Raw genomic sequence first — 15,852 nt, 5'->3', positions numbered from 1 at the left:
GTTCTCGATATTTCTTATGTCTGCAACGTTTGCATGTTGCAGAATATTCCATGTATGTATAAGCAGGAGTTTGTATAAACAGCGATAGTCTCAACCTGGGAATCAGTTCTGTTCTATACGCCAGTGTCCGTAATAAATGTGCTTTGAGTGCAAAGAGTTGTATTCGTTGACAGCCCTACTTTCGGATTTGGCCGTTATTGTGGCTAAAACGTGACAATATGACTGAGAGGTGACTTCTAGTTAAAATTCCTCAAGTGGATATACAGGGTATTACGTGCATTTATAGATAATTCCATTAGTGACTGAGAACGGTGTACTGAACAACATTACATCAGCGCTTACTTCATTTGCAGATTAATGTTCAAATGTGTGTGAAATCTTATGGGACTTAACTGCTAAGGTCATCAGTCCCTAAGCTTACACACTACTTAGCCTAAATTATCCTAAGGACAAACACACACACACACCCATGCCCGAGGGAGGAATCGAACCTCCGCCGGGACCAGCCGTACAGTGCATGACTGCAGCGCCTTAGACCGCTCGGCTAATCCCTCGCGGCTGCAGATTAATAACTGCAGCTATTTGGACTGGTAAGTTTTTAGGTTCGTTAGTACTTCCAACTGTGCAAGGCAAGAGCAAGCTATTAATGCTTATTTTTGCCTGGGCATCCGTCCAGGTGCTCAAGTGTGGACCTGTGGACTCAAAAGGTCTATACTGTCTATACTGACAGGCGTAGTCCGCTTAGTGGTGCAGTTATAAATGTGCAGAAAGCGTCAGGTACTAAATTATGTAACGTGTTTGCAATAATACTATTAGACGCAGAGAAAAAACAACTAACACACTGAATTGGGTACACAATAAGGTACCAATGATCACAATATCTGCACTTATACTTCTAACAACCTTTATTAAAATACATTTCTAATAATCTATTAGAAAATTTAAATTACCAGGAAATATGGCTATTTCTTCCATATGGATTTATACGGTAGTCAACTATTTAAAACAGTTTCAGCGAGTGATGGTTTGTAAACAGGTCGTGACAGGTCTCAAAGCTATGGCTTGAAATACTGGTTGGGTCTGTGCAGCAGAGGATTCTAAAGAATACATCTCTTATGAGCTACAAGGCTCAAATACGTGGGCCTAAGAGATATGTATCGACTTTCATATGATTTTCAACTTACCTTGCTTACAACGAAGGAGATTCGAGAGAGTGGCTAAACCATCACCTTAATCATTGTCTACGTATCTCTGTTTTATTTAACGTACCAATAACCGACGTTCAGCATTCATATTTTGATAGTTTACAGACACTATTTCATTTCTGGCATGCCACCCAACAAAAGTCGTGGCACATTTGTAAATGACATCGGCTGGGTGTAGGTAGGTATAATGGGGAATGCGACAGTCACAAGAAATTAGGACTTAGAAGCCTAAAGGAGGAGTACGGAAATATAAAGAGATGGCGTCAAGAGAGTAGAAAAAAATAAAATGCCAAAAATAATAATAGATTATCGGCCAATGGGGAAAAATAAATAAGTAGACCGTGAAGGAGGTGAAAATGACCAATACAAACGAACCGCAGGAATCAAAAGCACCGAAGAGGAGGACGTGACAGGTAAATGCCTGACACTTGAAAAAAGTTGTTTGTAAATGTCTCACTAGAATGCACTGCAGAAGGGTAACATAAGTATTATCAAATAGCGAGAGTTACACGAACGATTAGATTAAAAAAAAAAAAAAGAGCACGAAATATACGCCATTATATTCAGCTGCTCCATAGTATGCGTTTTTAAGACAATTTTTACTGTCTCTGTTCGAGGAGCTATTTCACGTTTTCACAACGCGTGCGTTAGGCAGAAGTGTCATATACATTCACACTAACGTTAAAAACTTAAGGAAGAAAGTAACTTTCGCCTGATTTGTCGCTGCCAAGAAACATAAGGCATGTTCACAGATTTGGAAGTCAGTAGCCCACGCATGCATTGCACCCGTGTTCGAACACACGCAATGCGATCGGACAGGCCGCAGGCAGTCTTCTGAACATTAACAAGTCGGCGGCGTTGGATATTGGGCGTGGCCTCGGACCCGAAATCTTAGCTCCCCTCCCACCAGTTTCTGACCTGCGATATTTGGGAACATGTTCACGTAGGACGCAAAACAGCTGCAGCAAACTATCGATGGTTACTACAGATCATAACCGCGACGGTGCGCCAGAATCTGCTACGGGACTTGAATCAGCTACAACGTGTTTTATACTTGAGCTCTACGTGGCATCAAAACTCAAGCATGTGGCACAAGTCCTCCCACTACCGCTGCAGATAGGTCGCCGGCTTCAGGCGGCCTTCAGTTATTACGTTTCCGCAGGTCATATATTTAAAGTACGATACGACACTCTTACCCTCCCAGTGCACAAAGGGGGGCTGGGATTGATCACGGTCAGGGCGAGATCAGTTGCCCTTTACATGAGCAACATGAGGAAACGATGGAAAAGTCAACATACTCTCTCTCTGGACATTTAATACAGGTTTTGATGTCAGCCTCTAACGTCTCACCGGTGTCGGTTGCGCACGTCGCACACAGCTCTCTCATGTGTCGACCTTCATTCTTGATTACAGCTATGTGAGCTCGAACCTCCCCGCCCCACGGCCACCAAAGGCGAAAGATTTTTATACCAACCTTCTGCGGGCCGTTCCCCATAACGTGGTGGAAAACAAGTACCCTACAGTTCATTGGCCAAGAGTGTGCAAAACGATACACCACACATTTCTGTCGTCGACGGTGCGTTCGAAGAGGTATCAGATCGCCAACAAAAAAATATGCGCCACGACAGCGGCTTCACGCTATTGGACTGGCAGACTCACCTTATTGCCCAGATTGTCACCTCTTGGATACCGATGGACATCATTTTACACGCGTATCGTCGTCCGGCGTTTGGTGACTAACACAGAAGATATTGGCTTGTTACCTCAGGGTCACACCTGATATGATTGACCCTCAGACCCCCCTCTGTCCAGATGAATCTTACTTTTCCGCCGCAAAATATCATGCGCTTACATGGTTCAAAGGAATTACCATCGCCTATATCTTTAGCGATGGAGAGAAAGAGCAGCTCGGTTACTGGTGGTTCCTACAAAATGTTCACAATGCCGTAGAACGCACACCGAGATACCACGCTCTTCGCAAATTATTCGTTAACACCCCACTCAGCTGGGGGAGTGCCAAGCTGCGGTTAATGTTCTGTGCCGCATCACACTTAGGCTGAACGTCCTGCCTTGTCAGCGATGAGAGAAGGAAGAGACAGGCTACTTCAAGGATTGCTGTTTTCCTTTAGGCACTAGCGAAGCGGAATGCCTCCGTTGCAGATACCCTTCAAAGGCGCTGTTGGAGATATCAGATAACGATGGCGAAGTACCATATGGAACCAGTTACATTTATTGAAGAACATTTTAACTGGAATTGCATTAGTGATTTACATTTTAATTTTTTCGTTTACTCTTTGCATACCACCTTTGTTGTTGTAACACTCTGTTACTACAATTATCATTTGTACACGTTTCCTAAATGTAATAATGTAAAAAGCATAAATAAATAAGTAAATAAATATAAAAAAGTGAGGGAATAGTTAGGGGCAATGTGTGCAAAGGGTTAGTTCACTTCTTTTTTTTTTTATGGCAGAGCTAAAGTGGCGGTGCCAAGTAAGGGGGTAACGTCTTTGATTAACAATCAAAACGTCTTTGGTCCCAGGTTCGAATTCCGCAATTGCTTAAATTTTCATTAATAATCAGCATTAACGGCTGAAGACTTCCAGCATAAGAAGTCACCCCTCCTTCTGCCAACGACCTCGTCAAAGAGGGTGGAGTAGCGGACAGAGGTTCAGGGCACTCTCTTTTCCTTGGGGTGGGAAATTGCCCCTAAAGGCGGAAGAATCAGCAGTGAGCAACGCCATGAGGATGTAGAAGGCAATGGAAACCACTGCATTAAAGACACGTAACGTGTATCCACAGGACATGTGGCCTGTAATTGAATACGTCTCATGATGATCTCTCCATTGGCAAAAGATTCTGGCATAGTGCCCCATTCGGATCACCAGGAGGGGACTGCTAGGGCGAGGTTACCGTCAAAAAGAAAACTGAATAATCAACGGAAGGGTAACGTTCTACACGTCGGGGCGTGGAATGTCAGAAGCTTGAAACTAGAAAATCTGAAAAGGGAAATGCAGAGGCTCAATCTAGATATAGTAGGGGTCAGTGAAGTGAAGTGGAAAGAAGACAAGAATTTCTTGTCAGGTGATTATAGGGTAATATCAACAGCAGCAGAAAATGGTATACCGGCGTAGGATTCGTTATGAATAGAAAGATAGGGCAGAGAGTGTGGTACTGCGAACAGTTCAGCAATGGGGATGTTCTTATCAGAATCGACAGCAAACCAACACCGACAACGATAGATAGTTCAGGTACACACGCAGACGTCACAAGCTGAAGATATTGAGTAGGTGTATGAGGATATTGAAAGGGTAGTACAGTATGTAAAGGGATATGAAAATCTAATAGTCATGGGCAGCTGGAATGTATTTGTAGGGGAAGGAGTAGAAGGTTACAGTAGAATATGGGCTTGGGACAAGCAATGAGAGAGGAGAAAGACTAATTGAGTTCTGTAATGAGTTTCAGTTAGTCATAGTGAATACTGTGTTCAGGAATCACAAGAGGAGGAGGTATACTTGGAAAACGCTGGGTGATACGGGAAGATTTCAGTTAGATTATATCATGGTCAGACAGATTCCGAAATCAGAACCTGGATTGTAAGTCTTACCCAGGAGCAGATATATATATACTCACATCACAATATAGTAGGGATGAAGAGTAGGCTGAGGTTTAAGACATTAGTCAGGAGGAATCAATACGCAAAGAAGTGGGATACGGAAGTACTACGGAATGACGAGACGCTCTTGAAGTTGTCCAAGGCTATAGACACAGCAATAAGAAATAGCTCAGTGGCTTGCATTCCTTGCTCGCCATAGGATCAAACAAATTTTAATATACCGATTCCGTTCACAATCAAATACGACAGAAAGAATATTCAAAGAAATTATCAGGTTTATAAGGACGTACATTCCGAATAAGCAATCTCAATGGACAGACTTCGTAATACATTTCGAAGAGATCGTAAACCACCTTCCCCATCTATCGACCGGATTCACGTCTCATGAGTTAATGTCGAGATCAAAAGAAAGAAATAAGTGGACAGACCCACTTCCAGAGTTACAAGACAACGAATCGGACCTAGGCGCAAAAATCAGGCAAGCCTTAATATAATTGACAACGTATGCTAACCTCCAAAGAAAGGCATTTGATAAGAAAGTAAACAGAGTTATCGATTTCAGAGAAGGAGAAAAGGTATTAGTCAGGAATTCTTTTAAACCATCCCCGTTGTTAAAGAAGAATCGTAAGTGGCCACACGTATATGAAGATTCTTTTGTGATAATGAGGAAACCACACATAGGTAGCTATTTGTTATCTGACCCTGCCACGAATAAAATCAAAATATTGTTCCACCACAATGATTTAAGAAAATTTTATAAATCCAGGAATTAAGTTAATTTAAGTTGTAAGAAAATTCTAAGGTATTGGAGATCAGGATTAACCAATGAATGACAAGAACTGAACTGAGCTGACTACGGACGTTAACCGGTGCTAAAAGGAAACCTTATGTATTATAATAATGTGTCTGGAAAATTACAGAATAGGCTGTAGACAAGCATTTATTTTAATAAACTTTATGTAAGCAGGAAAACATGTCCCAGAGGCGATTTCGAATTTTAGTTATAAGTCAGCATGTAAGGAAAATGGTGTACTCGAGAGATATTAGCCCCGAGATACTAAAATTAGGAAAAAGGAAGGAGCGAACAACGCACTTCTCTCGCAAAAAAAAAAAAAAAAAAAAAAAAAAAAAAAAATGTAAATGATGGTTATATGCTGTTAGTATTAGTAAGTGAAATTTAATCGAGAACAAATCAATGACCTGTTTTGAAAGAAAGTACTTAACATCCAGACAAATAAGGAAAGTAGTGTGAAAAGATTCCATTCCATGACGTTATTCCCTAGCTTAAAAAACGAAGTTAATAAGGCACCACCCGTTAGCGCAAAGCAGTCGCTAGATTTAACTTGTAAGTTCCAGCACAGTGCTGTGCCAGAGAGAGAATAACATCTCTTTTGAAGTAAACCGATACCTAGGATTAAGTATGAACATATAGATAATACAGCGCAATTATTTTAAAAAGACCGGACGCTAACCAAAAGTAAAAGATTGATGGAATGAAAAGGAAGCTAATTATATAATACAAAATAAGATGAGTCCAAGCTATAAACAAGCTGAGGAAAAGAATGCATGTGTGAAATGTTTATGATGGCAACATCACATTACTATATAACATCAGCGATAACTGCAAACTCGCAAGCTAGCAGCAAATGGAATAAGAATCTCGTCCAAGCTTCACAGACCGTCACAATAGCAAACAACAACGCTATAGTGAGAAGCTTATATAAATATACAAATGACAATTAATACCCAAATGCATAGTGCATAAACTTGACTTAGTTTAAGAAATGAACATGGAACAGTAAGCAAGCTGCAGCAAGCTGCATATTAAATATACGTACTTGAGGTGATAAATTTATTTTAAGTGTGCACTGCATTTAATTGTTTTCTCTGTGATTATATGAATAATGAATCCCTTTTCTAAGTGCAAATCCTTTGTGATCCTTGATCCTATCCACTCCGATGAGATGAGTCTTGGTATCATACAGTAGGTTGTCTCCACTTTAGTACTGAGTGCAGAGACTGAGCTGGACTCAGAACCTCCATTTGTTACTGCCGCCATATTCACGCTGTATGAGAGTGGTAAGAATGAGCTGGGTAGACAGTCTCTGATTCGAGGAGAACGAGATGTTAGTTAATTTCCGTTAGCGGCTCATTGCACAAATGTAATTTTGCAGTCAGCTAGTTGCTTGCACTATGCGCTTTTGCGATGACACTGGTGTTCACACATATTTTTCCGAGTTCTTTCTTTAAACCGCTAACCATTCTTACGCTAGTTGGCTGGATCTGTGATATAGTTTCATAATTATGCCACGTTTGTGAAATCTAGATTTCACAGTTATAATCCCTTGTCTATTTTTAAATATGAATTTATTTATTTCATTGTTCATGCTTTACAGTGATAAACATGACTGGTACAGTGACATCTTGTTTCTCTTATAGGCAGTGGTCCCCCATCTCATTAATATATCTATGTATGCTGTGGTACTCATATTTTAATGCTGGATTGGGCGACTCCTATTAATTGTCATTCAGTAGGACGTTTCCATTGGCGTAAAGAACAATTTCCTTAAAAATTGCATAATCTTATGGGAGCTTCTCGTCTCTGTTGGTCAACAGAGACCAGAATCATAGAATCTTAGGGGTTTGTTAAACAGCTCAACCAGCACGCGAGAACACCATCAGGCTTCATGGAAAATTGCGAAGACAGCAAGGTCAGCTAAGTATGAGAAGTATTGCACACTCAGCTTAACGTCTTATGCATCCAAGCTGCTGACAAGGGTAACAGATAGTAGAATGGAAAAGAAAGTTTACGATCTACTAGATACGATTAATTTGGCTTTAGGAAAGGTAAAGACACTGAAAAGGTAGTTTAGACATTGCACTTTATAATGGGAGTAAGACTGCAGAAAAATCAAGACACACTCAAAAGATTTGTCGACCTTGAAAAAGCGTTCGACAGTGTAAAATGGTGCAAGTTGTGGGAATTTGGAGGAAAAAAGGGTTACGCTATAAGGAGAAGTGGATATATTTTGTATATACGACAATCAAGAGGTAACAATAGCATTAGAAGAGCAGGAACGAAGTGCTGGGATGAAAAATGGCATAAGATAGGGATGTAGTCTTCCACCCCTACGGCTCGGTCTATACAACGACGAAGCAGTGGCGGAAATAAAAGAAACGTTAAGAGTGGGATTAAAATTCAGGGTGAAAGGATATCAGTGATAACATTCGCTGATGAAATTGTTATGCTCAGTGAAAGTGAAGAAGAATTACAGGATCTGTCCAATTAAATTAACAGTCGAATAAGTGCGTAGTATGGAAAGAGAGTAATCTGGAAAAAGATGAAAGTAATGAAATGTAGCTAAAATGAGAATAGCGAGAGACTTAGCATCAAAGCTGGTAATCATGAAGCAGAAGCAGTTAAGGAATTTTGCTACCTTAGAAGCAAAATAACACTTATCAGTCGAAACGAAGAGGACATAAAAAGCAGACTAACACAGGCAAAGTGGACTTTCCTGGCCAAGAGAAATCTACTGTTATCAAATATAGGGCTTAATTGAAGAATAAATTATTTAGAATGTTCTTTAGAGCACAGCGTATTATGGCAGTGAACCATGGATAGTGGGAACGCCAGAACAGAATAGAATCGCGACGTTTGAGACGTGGTGTTACAGAGAAATGTTGAAAATTTGGTGGACTAGTAAGATAAGGAATGTGGAGGTTCTTTGTATAATTGGCGAAGGGAAGAATATGCTGAAAACACCTACAAGAAGAACGAACAGAATGATAGGACATGTATTAATACATCACGGAATAACTTCCGTGGTACTAGAGGGAGGTGTAAGAGGGTAAAAATGTTAGTGGAAGCCAGAAATTGGAATACATCCAGCAAATAACTGAGGATGTAGAGTGCAAGTACTGAGATGAAGAGGTTGGCGCAGGAGAAAAATTTGTGATGGGCTGCATCAAACCAGTCAGGTGAAAGGAAGAAAAGGGCTCCAGCTCCCCACAGCTAACACAGAGCAGCTCGAAAAGCGGTTCAGGAGTGATTCTTCCCTCTGTGTTCTTGACTCACTCACTCCATTCCAACTGGACTCTACTGGATATTCTACTTCACAACAATGAGACCACGTAAATTACATATTTATTTTTACAAGTATCATAGTGTATGTATATACTGATTGTTTTTGTTTATTTTTTACCCTGATCAGGTTAGTGCCTTGAGGAGCCCTCTTCTATCAGACAGGGAAAAATTCTATTTTATTATTACATATTAAGGCTCCTACATTATGCCTCCCCATGTCACAACACCTAGACCAGCAAAACAGCCATGTTCAACAGTGTTCGCGGGTGCATTACGTATCCTCATGTGTTGAAAGGTGGGAACGTGTGACACATAATACAAAAGTTATTTTCGTCCTTAAGTGTCCTTAATGTCCTCTGAGGTGTAATTTAAGGGGACAAAAGATCGGTAGAGCTTCCCGGCTGTCGAGAATGTGACGACGCTGGCTACAGATTCGCAGACTTCTGTAGGACGGAAACGACGAGACGACGAGCTTCATCCAGTCTGACTGAATTCCGATTGTGGTGGCTGCGCAACAATATTTAAAATACTGAGCGGTGTTCTACTTCAGTAAGGCGTTTCATAGCCTCCTCTCAACCAAAGCCGCACTCAGCTCGTTGCGATGTCACATAAAGAACACATGACGGAAGTCGAGCATTTTGATTGACGTGAATAGAAGCAAAGAAGATAGAACTCTGATAAAATATTACCACAGTCTTACAACTCTTCGCAGCCTTCCCAAATACGGAAACGACGAGCTTAACCCACTCCGATCCAGTTCCGACCGTGGCTGCTTTGCTATAGTGTTTAGAATATTGCGCATTTTTCTGTGTTAGGAAGACGTTTCACACCCTCCTGCCAATAACAGCTCCACTCAGTCCGTTGTGATATCTCACAATGAACTCAGAGCGAAAGTAGAATATTTAATTGATGTGAACAGGGGCAAAGAACAACAGACTTTGATCAAAATGTTCTTACTGAAAGGTATGTGCTGAGATTCGATCAGGATAGAACCAGTGAAAAATGTTGGACGAGTGGTACATCTTGGAGTAGTAAGATCTTTGACAGCTAGCAGAGCTAGGTGCACGCGGTAAAAGTTTGAGTAGTGGAGTGGAGATGCGCAGAGACAGCAGATGTGTTTCGAGTCGGAGCTAGATGCCTGCAGGAGGCAGCCGGGTCGCGACAGCATCAAAGTAAGAATTGGCGCTACGCACATAATAAGCTATACATTGAGCGAAACTCGGCACATACATGGGGAAACTAGAAAGAATAATTAATAAAATAGGTTTTCTTTGGTTAAATAATGTCTAAAAGCTAGATAGAAATCCCACTGTTGATGCAATAAGCGTTTTGTGAAACTTTCTCGTAAATCCTTGCTATAGAAGTTTTTTTTTAGATTTTCACATGTGCCTTAAAAGTTTGAACAACAAATATTTTTTAGATAAAATTAGAGTTTCATCTCACACCTTATGTCGTTCTCCGCATCTTGTGCTTGCATTGAACCAAAAGGTACATTAAAGTTCCCACGAGTAAAGCTAATACTTTCCTTTATCAGAGTAAAATAATCTATATGCCATTGCACAGTTGGCAAATTATTCAGATCAGGACAGAATTTTTATTAAGTAACAAACAGGGCCAAAATGAGTAAAGTTATCTAGAATGACAATTTTATGCCATTGCACTACGGCTGAGTTGAATATATGTTTTATTATCGGCTAAACGGGAAGGAGTGCACGAGATAAGTCCACAGACGCAGTCAGACGCAGGTTGGTGACTTTCATTTATTTTTACCACTAAACTTTCATGCAGTCAGATGTGTATGTTGGGTATTAATTTTCCAACAATATTTTCATGCAGTCAGATAAAGTTCAGTTCAGTTAAATACGCAGTCAGATGCAAATTTTATTAAAGACTAAAGCAGTCACATGCAGTTCAGTCTAGTTTAAATAGAGAATTTTTACTAACAACACTACAATCTTACAATTAGCTGCTTTACTATGCAACCGACCATTGTGTGTGTGTGTGTGTGTGTGTCTGTCTGTCTGTCTGTCTGTCTGTCTGTCTGTGTGCGTGCGTGCGTGTGTGGCGGTGACACGGCGACAAGAGAGGGGCGGGCAGGTGAGCGATGCCGCCAGCCGGCGGACCACGCCCCGTTCCTCGTGCCACTAATTCTACCCGCAGCACACAGCACCCGCAGACCCGCGACCCACATGCAGCCAGCCGGTACACACGGCCAGAGCGGCACTCGTCGCTCCGGTTGCGCTCCAACACGACCACCACGCGCACAAGAGCACAAACTGCGGACATGATGCTCCAACTTGCAATTTTCTAATAAACTGTATTCCGCCTCCGTGGCTCAGTGGTCCGCTTTTTTGACACCTATGCATAGGACACAGTTTCGATTCCCTGTAATGTGAGGGATTTTTCCGTGGTGGAGGTACTAGAGCAGAGTGCTCCTAGGTTCGTGATGCTAACTGAGGAACTGCTTGAGAACTGACGGCCCCCCGGTCTGGGAAACTAGGGCCAGGAGAACAGTGTGCTGATTCTGTACACCTCCACACCGCATCCGAATGATGCCACATGGCACAGGTTGATATGGCAATCGGTAGGTAGTATGAGGGGCAGTCCAATGAAAACAGGCCGCCGGCCACCTTGGACTGGTTCCATTCAAAAATAATCACCGCACGCGTTACCCTTAAGGGGGGTAGGGCGTCAAACGGGCCGACTTGGAACAGGAGAGGCACCACAGGACATTTTATTTTCTACTGTCTATATTTTTACAAATAAATTCGTAAAACTTTGTCAGCATGACCAGGAAGGATTCAGGATTCACACTCATAGCAGTGGAAGTGCAAAAACATAACAAAATAAATTTTTTTAGATATATTTCATCATTTTTTCACTTACTGTTGGCTGCATTTGTTGCTATAGGTACATTTTTCTTCACAAGTAAGAGAGATTCTTTAATGAAGTCTGCACAGCATACAAACCATACTTACAGGTGTATGAAACTCCAGAATTTTCCAAATCTATTAAAAACTGTGGTAAAATTGAGATAATGAACTACAAAATTTGATTTTTTTCTAGACATAAAGTTTAAAACGTAACAGTTCATTCAGTTTTTCATAAATTAAATAGATTCTAGAGTTTAAGACACCTGTAAGTATGTTTTTTATGATGTGCAAAATTCATCGAACAGTCTCTCTTACTTATGAAGAAAAGTGTGCCTATAGCAACAAACGCAGCCAATAGTAAGTGAAAAAATGATCGAATTTCACATGTAAAAAAATTTATTTTGTTGTGTTCTTGAACTTTCGCTGTTACGAGAGCGAATCCTTAATCCTTCCTGGTCATGCTGACAAAGTTTTATGAATTTACTTGTAAAAGTACAGACAGTGGAAATTAAAATATCCTCTGGTGCCTCTCCTCCTCCAAGTCAGCCCGTTTGACGTCCTACCCCGCTTAACTCACGAGTTATGGTTCCTCAGACAGCGCGAAAATTTTCGAACTCCTTCTCCAAAGTCAGTTCTGCTTAAATTGCCCACTCTGCAATGTTTTGTCGTTGATTTCATTATCGCCATCTTTGTTCGTTACTGACACATGTTACTGACATGTGTTGTGGTCTCATAGACTGCACCTCGTGAATTATGTACCTGTTTTCTTCAGCACAGTACAAAATGTGTTCACAGGAACGTATCAATTTTAACGATCCTAAGTTTGATTAAATTGTTATTCGGTGCATGTAGGAAGGTGTCAGTGATATAGCTGAAAAAATAGATGAAAAAGACTACGATTTTACAGTAGAGAATGATCACAGTTATGCAAGTGGAGGATCATTCAGAGGAAGAACTTCAGGACAACTGTGATGCGGACCTTTCTGTTTCTCCAATAAAATACTTAAACTGTTAGTTAAAATCCAATGTCATCTGAATGGTGGCAAGACAAATATACATCTCAGAACTAAATGTCAATTTTGGAGAATGTCTTTTTTACCCATCAAGACCAAATTTTATGTGTAAGTTTAAACCCTGGAATTTAGTTTTATGTGAACGTTTACTTGCTACAGTGATATTACAAGTTTTCAAAATGTAAAATTCAGTTCTCTAACAGTTCGGTTATGGGTATTATTTTTTTTTTAAAAAAAAGCACAAAAGTATGTGATTTTGTGTGATATTAAGTAAATTACTGCACGATTTATTTAGTGCAATAAAGCCAACAAGGAATATTTAAACAACACTTAAATAATTGTAAAAGTATATGTTATGTAAATTAAATTAAATTTTCAAATGATCTGCCTCATAATGTCGGTTTACATTCTACTAGTAACAATCCAGTGCAGCAATCTTCTTATCATGCACAGAGTGATATTCCTTATCATATCGGCACTTATCGAAGCACATGCTCTGACAATTCTCTCTCTCATTTCTTTAGGTGTACGTGGAACGCCCTTATAAACAATGTCATTTCCGAATACTCACAAGAAAAAATCCAGAGGCATCAAGTCTGGCGAACGAGACGTCCACGACACATCTCTTCCAACGATATGGGAATTGTCTCTCCAACTCATTTCTAGCCATCAGCGAAAAATGTGTCGGACACCCATCATGTTGATACCAATTCTGTTCCTTGTACAAAATGGTTCAAATGGCTCTGAGCATTATGGGACTTAACATCTGAGGTCATCAGTCCCCTAGAACTTAGAACTACTTAAACCTAACTAACCTAAGGACATAACACACATCCATGCCCGAGGCAGGATTCGAACCTGCGACCGTAGCGGTCTCGCGGTTCCAGACCGAAGCGCCTAGAACCGCTCGTCCACACCGGCCGCCCTCTTCCTTGTTCCTAAAGGTTTTTCTTCCAATAACAAACCTGCTGTTTCTTGCAGGAATGTGGTGTACTTCCTACCATTAAGATTTCCTTCGATGAAATAGAGGCCTTTAATTCTGTCCTCCAGAATCCCACGCCATACGTTCACCGACCACGGTTTTTGGTGTGTAACTTACCGCAGCCGACATGGATTTTCAGTTGCTCAATAATGCATGTTATGCAGATTAACATTTCCATGGTTCGTGAATGTAACCTCGTCAGTAAATAAAATCAAATTAATAAAACTGTCAGCCTTCTGACTCTGCATTTGAGCCCATCGGCAGAATTCAGAGCGACGCATACAATCCGTACCAGTTAATTCTTGGTGGAGACTGACATGGTAAGGATGATATTTATGGCGATGCAGAACACGAACAACACTACTGCGGCTCATTCCAGATTCCCTTGCAATTTGAAGCCAACTAACACAAGGATCGGCCTGCCGTTGTGGCCGGGCGGTTCTAGGCGCTTTAGTCTGGAACCGCGCGACCACTACGGACGCAGGTTCGAATTCTGCGTCGGGCATGGATGTGTGTGATGTCCTTAGGTTAGTTAGGTTTAAGCTGTTCTAAGTTCTAGGGGAGACCTTAAATGTTAAGTCCCATAGTGCTCAGAGCCATTTGACCATTTTTGAACACAAGGATCTCGAACCACAGTGGCAAGAGTACGAATTTCCGTTTCCTCGAAGTAACTTTCCTTTGTCGGATATGATTCCGATGCGTTAGAGATCACGTTGTTCTCAGTTTATCATGCACGTATTTAAATGTACGACGTGTAGGCTGAATGCGCTGAAGATATCTTTTTGAGTATAAGTCTCTAGCTCTCACTGAATTTCGTTGGCGTTCTTTGTAAATAAGAAGTAAATCGACTTGTTCTTCGGAGGAATACATCGTTCACATTCAACTGATTCGACGGTACTAGTATTACCGTTCCCATTAGTGTTGTATTGCGAAACCGTCGAATGGCGTTTACATGCCAATGGCGAATATTTACTATTAGAACGGTACACGAAAGAGAATTGTCAGAGCATGTTCTTCGATAAGGGCCGAAGTGATAAGGAACACCAGTCATTTCATGATAAGAAGACTGCAGCAGTGCATTGATACCAATGGTCATCGCGTCGAACACCTTCTGCACATGGACGTTTATGCCACCTTTTTGACCTTCGTTGACCTTCGAAGGCCTTACTGTTACACATCATTCGCTTCGTCTCGATAGCCGCTATCAGAAAATAAGCACCAAACTATAGCATCCCATTTCAAAAAACGTTGTTCACCTTCGTATCTCTGACGTGACCCCACCTAGCAAAGAAAAACCGTTATATTGTGGCCCCCGTTGTCCCATGCAACATTTGTCCGACAGACTTCTCAGTTACTATCATACTTTCCGAGATATTCTTGGTGGCAACAGATAGAGGCTCACCCTGTATATTTCTGACATTCAAACTTTATTTGTCGACATATACGGTACACATATATTTTACAAGTACAGGTTTTGTTAACGCACTTGGAGCACAGATATTTTACAGTTTTTGTCGATGAACAAGGTGTGCAGTTGTTTTTTAACAAGATATGTGTTTTTAAAAGTGTACGTGGTACAAATTCCTAACCAAAATGGTATGCATAAATATATAAATAAATATTTGCATGACACACAAACACACACACACACACACACACACAGTTACTTATACTGTGATAAAGAGTCATACTATTCTGCAACATTTACATCTGGTCTCATTCTCTCCTTCTCGCTCTGTGAGAGTCCCCCATCCCCTGTGCTCAACAACTGAACAGTTTGAGTGTGGGAGAGCTGCACTTCCATCATCACAAATGACCCCTTTTATCGTCATGAGGCGACAGGCCGACTTTAGATTGCATCCCAGTGTACACCTATTACCCGCTCGATCAAGTAATAGTTTGCCACACCCTGCGCTGTGGCTGCACTGGAGTACTATGTATACCGCTGTACAAACACTGCAAATAGTTTTTGAGTGAGAGAACTTTTGATGCTGCATACACACAGCCTGCCTTTTGGTGGCACCTTCCAATGTGTGATACACATACATTTTTGCTCACAGACCTACAAACTCCACAATC

Source organism: Schistocerca piceifrons, chromosome 3, assembly GCF_021461385.2.
Source record: "Schistocerca piceifrons isolate TAMUIC-IGC-003096 chromosome 3, iqSchPice1.1, whole genome shotgun sequence".
Lineage (NCBI taxonomy): Eukaryota > Metazoa > Arthropoda > Insecta > Orthoptera > Acrididae > Schistocerca > Schistocerca piceifrons.
This window is presented reverse-complemented; position numbering follows the sequence as displayed.